This window comes from Capsicum annuum, chromosome 11 (genome assembly GCF_002878395.1).
Source record: "Capsicum annuum cultivar UCD-10X-F1 chromosome 11, UCD10Xv1.1, whole genome shotgun sequence".
Taxonomy (NCBI): domain Eukaryota; kingdom Viridiplantae; phylum Streptophyta; class Magnoliopsida; order Solanales; family Solanaceae; genus Capsicum; species Capsicum annuum.
In genome coordinates this window covers 234,326,387-234,333,826 of record NC_061121.1, presented here as the reverse complement: position 1 = coordinate 234,333,826, position 7,440 = coordinate 234,326,387, and the positions used below count along the sequence as shown (strand labels likewise).

General features: G+C 37.1%; 1 long non-coding RNA gene across 1 annotated transcript; it reads right to left on the bottom strand.

Annotated features, from left to right (window-relative positions):
- Window positions 1-2,096: 2,096 nt before the first annotated feature.
- LOC107847470 lies at window positions 2,097-7,430 on the bottom strand. Its single transcript, XR_007047595.1, has 2 exons — window positions 2,922-7,430; window positions 2,097-2,810 (listed from the first exon to the last, which is right to left on the bottom strand). It is a non-coding gene; the product is annotated as an uncharacterized LOC107847470 (long non-coding RNA).
- Window positions 7,431-7,440: the final 10 nt, after the last annotated feature.

Below are 7,440 nucleotides of genomic sequence, written 5' to 3'. Positions count from 1 at the left end.
CCCACAACCATGATCCCCACCCCCCTTCTCTTCCTATTGATTTTTATTAGGTTTGGGTGTGTAGTCAAGAGGGGTAGGTTTTGAGAAGGACCAATTACTTTTGGCACTACTTGTGCTGTCTTGGCCCCATGTTGTAATCCTTCCATCATGAATGTTGTAAGTCGTTGTGGATCCAGCATCTACCAGCGACTTTCTCAAAATCCTCTTCGCCTCGCCGGAACTTTGAAGAAGATGATCGGAAATATATTTTTCCGGCAAAATAGTAAATTTTTACCGTGAAAATTAGTTTCTACACGGGTGTGTATACATATTTAATTTTGTACTTATAAGTATTTTTGAAGGGCATAAATGGCAATATGTATTACTCCTGTTTTAAAAAGAATAACCTATTTTTTTAGTCCGTTTCAAAGATTGAGCCTTTTCTTTTTTTGCTATACTTTAATTTCAACTTTTCACATGACATGTTTAAAACCAACCACAAGATTAAAAGATATTTTGATATATTTGATTAAATTTTAATTTAAGGCCACAAAATTTAAAAACCTTCATTATTTTCTTAAACTTCATGTTAAAGCAAAATAGATTATTCTTTTTGAAACTAAGGTTGAGTATGTTTTTGTTGGTGGATTTTTTTCATTTAGAAAAAAATGACCCCTTTTCTTTTCCAGTAACTTTTAAATTTTAACTTTTCACATGACATGTTTAAGACCATAAGATTGAACAACATTTGGTACATTTGACATATTTTTGATTTAAGACCACAAATTTAAAAATATTTTTTATTTTCTTAAACTTTGTGTTAAGTAAAACTAGATCATTCTTTTTTAAACAAGAGGAAATATCAATGGTTGTTGGGAAGGAAAGACGTCATTTGGTATTAGAGAATATAATATGTGTGTTAGATTTGGTGCTATTTAACCCATTGTCTGATGGTATATTCAACTTATACAACTCGTTTGATAGAGCCTATTAAAAAAAAAAAATGTATCCATTAGTCTTGTGTATTTTTCGTACCTTGTTTTGAAAATTTTTAGTCATACATTACATTGTAATTGAGGTGTGTATTACTAATATCTCAAAATTTATGACATTAGTAATGTGGTGAATCTAATGCAAGCATTAGCACAATTAAATATAGAGATAATACTCATAAAAATACTTGAACTTTGACCGAATTTTCAGTTGAGCATACTAACCTATTACCTCCCTAGACTTCTCTTTTTTCGTATTTTAATGACAAATATCTGCCTACTTGGACACGTGTAAATATAAGGTTGACGCGTATATTACACGTGCCAATACACATGTAAAAACGAGATTGGCACGTGTATTACACCGCTAACCGCCGAAACTGGGTCTAGAGTTTCAGGGGGAATTAAATCCACTTCAAAAAGTTTAGACGGGTAATAGGACCCCCGCAAAGTTCAGTATACCCAACTGAAAATCCGATCAAAGTTCAGGTATTTTTGTGAGTGTTATCCCTTAAATATACGGTTATCTTCTAAAAAAATTTCCGTATCCTTTCCGATATATAGAGGATATTCGGAAGATAATGGTGGAGAAAACATGTTCTTTTCTCTTTGATGGATTTTGCATGCTAAAGAAAGGAAACCATAGTTTTAGGTTAATTTAAATTGGGTAGTATGTAATATCACGAGGATCAAATTCATTGTCGGTAGATTCTTGATCAATATGACGACACACATATATATCTATCAAGGCTAATCAAGTTAATGCGATCATCAAAAATTTCAACAGTACACAGAAATAAAGACAGAATCATCACTCCAAATATAAGTCTCACCGTACGTTGTAACTCCATTGGCTGAAAAAGATGTTGTTCGAATTACTTATACCCATTTTGTTTCTTAGTAGACGTTGCAATCGTTCATATTTAAGAAGAGATAATGGATACATAACTACAGGTGATCGACTATATCTTACAGTACTGACTTCATATAAAACATGACCACCCCAATATAAATTCAGTCTTACAGAATCCTCATTCATCTTTTATACAACAAAAAGATAACCTTTACAACTTATTCAATAAAACAAGGAATTGAAAAAGAAAGAGTTAACTCAAACAAAATACGGAGAAGAAACTTATATAGAGAAATACTGAAAATAAATAAAGATTTATTGTCTCATTTGTATTTTTGCTCCAAAAGTTAAGCAAGTATAAAGATAAACTCAAGAACCATGGATTGATGTAGGGATAATCATGGGGGATATGGTTTGGAATAATGTAGCATTGTTTTGTGATTGCTCTATGGTGAATGGTTTAGCTTTCAAACTTTAAAAGGTACACATTTAGCATTAACCTTAGCATTTCAAGTATCGAAGTGGGGCTCTATTGGCCACCCGCGACCTTGGCTTGTTAGAGAATCACGCTTCTATGTCATAAGACTTGTAGCTCAGTATTTGTGTATTCTTCCAACTTCAAGTGTCTTCTTGGTTCATCTAACTAAACTATTAGAGTGTCTTCTTATTTTTGTGCACACACATGTAAGACGTGGTTCGTCTAGCTCAGCTATTTTAATACACGACTTCTGTGAATGCGACGAGAGTATGAAGACTCTATTTACCAACAGGCAAGTTTGTGCACAAACACAATCTCTCTTTGTCAACTAAACCTGATGAAAAGGGTGCAGAGGCTTCATGAATGGAATACCAACACTATTTTTCTTCTTTGCTTATCCAAAAAACATGAGGTACCTTTACCATTCAAACGGCAGCCCGGTACACCAAAAGTAGCGAGCCTTCGACCTTTGTGACACATTTTGAAGTCGCACAAGCCAAATCCTCACCTATAATAAACTAGTATAATTAGGACAACATATCAGTTCTGATGGCTAATAACACTGGATCATGTAAGTGGTACTAGAAAATGACTACTTCTAATTGGTGTTCGAACTTACAGAATTTGGGTGGATCAAAGCAATTGCAACGAAGAATTGATCGGAAAAACCCAATAGTAGGTATAACCGTCCGACATCCCTGCTTTTTCCAGCATTACAGCAAGCACAGACTGGCAGAGAGGAGTCAATTGAATGATCGAAGTACCAGTTGCTTCCGCTTGTAACCTTCGAGCGACTTGACACCTTAATAACAAGGAATCCCCCCTATTCCAGAAGTAGGGGAAACACCTTTCGTCGCGCCACATGATTCCTGAATGACCATACTGAGGAATTCTACTGTACTCTGTGCGCTATGGTTGTTGTTATTGCAAATTCTACCCGAAGGTTTAGTCTAGATTGTAGTCCAGATATACACCCAAGGCTTCCCAGGTTCAAACCTAAGCAGAGACAAAAAACACTGAACACTAGGTGATTCTTTCCATCTGTCCTAGCCTTGGGGAAAAAAGTTACTTGATATCTGTTGCTGGTGGGAGGTGGCAGGTATCCCGTGAATTTAGTCGAGGCGCGCGACAGCTGGCCTAGACACCACGGTTAGCCAACAACAAAAAAATTGTAGTCACATATATTCTGATCAAAGAGTATTACTGTCAAATTCCACACAAAAGAGATGCATTTCTCTTCACTTACAGTTTGCTCGCAGACAACAGTCGAGGTGATTGTCTTTTCAAGGGAGAATGTTAACACGATTTTCCTCTCACAAAGGACCAAGTAGGCCCCGCTAAGTCTCAATATGATGCACATAAGCATGACCTAAAGGCTGACCTACGTTGGGGTTCACTAACAAGGCTGTTCGGGGAGCGTATGATCGATAGTGGCTGCTTTGCTTTCCACCTACTCCATAACACCGACGGCTCCCCCCTCCCCCCAAAATAAGGGTGACTCAACTAGAGGTCGTGTACAACACGTGTACTACAGACTTGTTGTAGAAAGAAGTCCTGGGGGTAGACTCATGATGCCAGATATAAGGCGATAACACATAAGATAAATACTGTAAACAAAGAGCACGAAATCGCACCAAAGTGATAACAATAACACATCACAAATAATGCTTATACACTCGTAATGCCAAACAAAGCCGATACGACTCCACAATAAGCTCGAGTTCTGAAAAGTCCCCAACAGAGTCGCCAGAGCTGTCACACCCCTTTTTTAATCGAAAAAAGATTTGTTTTGGGTTCGAAAGGGCTTTTATTATTAAGTGACAAAAGAAAACAATTTGTTTCGAAGAAGGATTGTTTTTACATTTGAAATCAGAGTCGCCACTTGGCATAATCTGGTGTGTCAAGTCACCATTGAAAAATCCTTTTCAAAACCATTTCTCTTTAAACTGATTTGCGAACAGAGATTTCAGCTAAGAAATTCTGTTGACCGAGGGGAAGGTGTTAGGCACCCCTCGATCCCGTGGTTCGACCACAATCGCTTGGTGGAGCGTATCGGCTAATTTTGACACTATGAATGTACAACCTACACAAAACACATAAAACAATCAAATAAACAAACAAAACAAAAAGAATCAATAGTACAGTGTCCAGTCCAATTTATACAGTCCAAAATAGAAAAATGCAAAAATAAATCCTATTTAACCTACACTAATACTAACTACGCTCCCGTGCTTTACCCGACGCCTCGAGACTTCATCACGAACGCCCTCCGAGTACAAAATACCTCAGGGCATTCCCCAATGAATAAAGATAAACAGATACGTCGGGGCATTCCCCGGCCAAATAGTACAATTGATCCAAAAGTGATAAAACAAAACCATTCAACACACATTTCAACATTCACCGCATGGAATCAACACATCACTCCTAACTTTTGCCTACCCGCACCTAAATATTTTGCCTATCCAAGTCGACCTATCAGGATACTATCAAGTTCGATATCAATGAATCAAAACAACAAAAATCATTTTTATCAACTTTTAACTTCCGCCCCACAACAATCAATTTTAATTCTCAAACGAGATATCATTTCATCACATAATCCATAATCAATCCACAATCAAGGGAATCAAATACCGAACCAGAACAACAACAATTCACATCATCACGAATCAACCAACACACAATATTAAAATCAATGCATCGGATACCATCAACAATAAAACAAAAAGAGGTAAAGAGTAGAATTGGACCTCGATGACGATTTTCCATGCACCAAAGAACCTCAATTCGAACCTCAACTACGAACTTTCCAACTCGATCAAAACCCCCTAAAACAGCGGAGAAAACCACAAAAAATAAAACCCAAAGCTCAAATTTCGAACTCAGTTTGCAACGGGTCTCGTTGGATTTGCTATTTTCGGTGAAGTTCGAACTCGTCAAAGTTTCGATGGATCTCGACAGTCAGCGAAATAATGTTTTCCGACGAGATTTCACCGGAAACGGAAGTGGGTTTTACCGGTAGGCTCAACTATTGATTTCTGGTGGAGGTGGGCTGTTTAACCATTGATTTACGATGGGTTTGCGGGTGATTTGAGCTAATTTTGACTGGGATCGGTGATGAGGGCCCCTTCCGGTGAAGGACGTCGCCGGAACAGTAACCAAACGCGACTCTACCTCCCCTTTCGATCCTCACCTCTCCCTCTCTTTTTGGTTTCTCCCAATTTCTCCCCCTCCCTCTCGTAGCTCTCTCTCTTTTCAATCGTGACTGTGTGTGCGCGTTGAAGCTGTGTGTAGTGTATGTGTTGTGAGGAAGAAGAAAGCTAAAGAAAATGGCGTATCTGCTGTTGTCAGTCCCCCCCCCCCCCCCCCCGAAGAAGAAAAAGAAATGATGTATATCTTCAATTCAAGAAAATCCCGTGGGCCCTCTCCCTATATATGTCATTTCCTTTTTTTTTTTTTTTTGAATTATGTAAGTGTATATATATATATATTGTATTCACCCTCTTTTGCCTTTGTTACTGTGGATCCCATCTTTATTGTAGTGTAGTGTAATTATGAAAGGGAAAATGGGGAATCACGTGAAAGGGTGGGGCTAGGTTAGGTAGGGGTGTGGAGTGGGATAGGGATGGTTGTTAGGATAAGATAAAATTAGTTAGGGGTTGTTATTTTTGTATTTTTATGGAGGGATAATCACACGGAGTAAGGGCTCGTGGTAGGTTGAACTAAAAATGGATAAAACAAAGTTTCGGGAGGAACAAAATTAGGTGTTACACCTTGGATATTCTATTAGAGACTGCATTTCCGTAGGGCAATAAGATTCTACACGTTATCAAAGCATAAGGGTGAACATGTGCAGCTCTAAACGGCATCCTCCTTACTCAAGTAACTGGAGAAGGGGAAAAAACAAGAATCATTTGATGAAACGTCGAGTAATGCATTAACTAGCCAGGCGTATTAGCAGTGATATGTCTATTTTATCTTTAGCATTTTCAAATAAAAAATGACTCATATTTCAAAAGACTTATACATTCGGGGCTGACACATCAACGTACTGTGAATGATAAAAAGGCTTCTAATTTGTTTATATTTCATTTTGCTATGAACTGTAAAAAACCAAAGACAATATTTGGAAATTTTCTTCTCCGTATAATTCCTTGCCAATCACATTTATTTATATAAGCTAGTGGAATGGAAAGAACCTTCTATTCTAAGTTAAACAAGATCCTTATATTCTAAGCTAGACAATGAAAGAGATCATTCAGCTATAGTTGGACAATTCTATGGTTGTTGGGCCATGTTCTTGTTTGCTGCTGAATTGCTGTTGGGCCGCTTATGTGTTGTTTGTTTATAAAACCCAAATGTGATAATAAGAGGAGGAGGAGGACAAGTGCAGTTGCAGCGTATGGATATTTTCATATGCATGAACTAGAACTAGCTCGACTTGACGTTGAGTTTATTGTTGAAAAATTCTAATATTCAAGACATAGTTGATTCTATATGTGATAACATTATAGAGGAGGGTAGGTTTCTTTATCCTGAAGATCCATTCGACAGGGTAAAACAAGAATCTAGGGAGATGGTAGATCCTATTTTTTTTCTTTTTTTTTTTTTCGTAGTGAGCATAGAAATTAGAAAGTGATTATACTCTCTGAAAACTATTTTTGATTGCATACTTTCTGACAGTTCATGCTCTTCCTTGCGATTCCAAGAATTGATGGATTTAACACAACGAAGACAAGATTGGACAACTCCTAGAATGACAGCGGATCAACATCGATATCAAACTAATAGACAAACAAAGAAGACATCCAAACTTACTATCGTGTTATCTAGACATTTGATTGCAATATACGCGTTAAGTAAGACTCTCTCATTTTGAAAAGCTTATATGCATCCGCTAAGACTAGTAGCATTTGTCATATTTGATTGCAATATAAAAAATTCCTCCAGACAAATAACGAATATCATGTATTTTTTTTTTTACTATAAAAATGGATCCTAATTAACTGAATTCCGAGTAAAGTAATTTTAATATGTCATTTATGGCTCACAAGCAATTCCTAATGCTGACGAAGCTAGAAGAACAGCGCAATGTCAAGGAAGCAAGCTGTTAATTCATCTCTGATATCACTGGT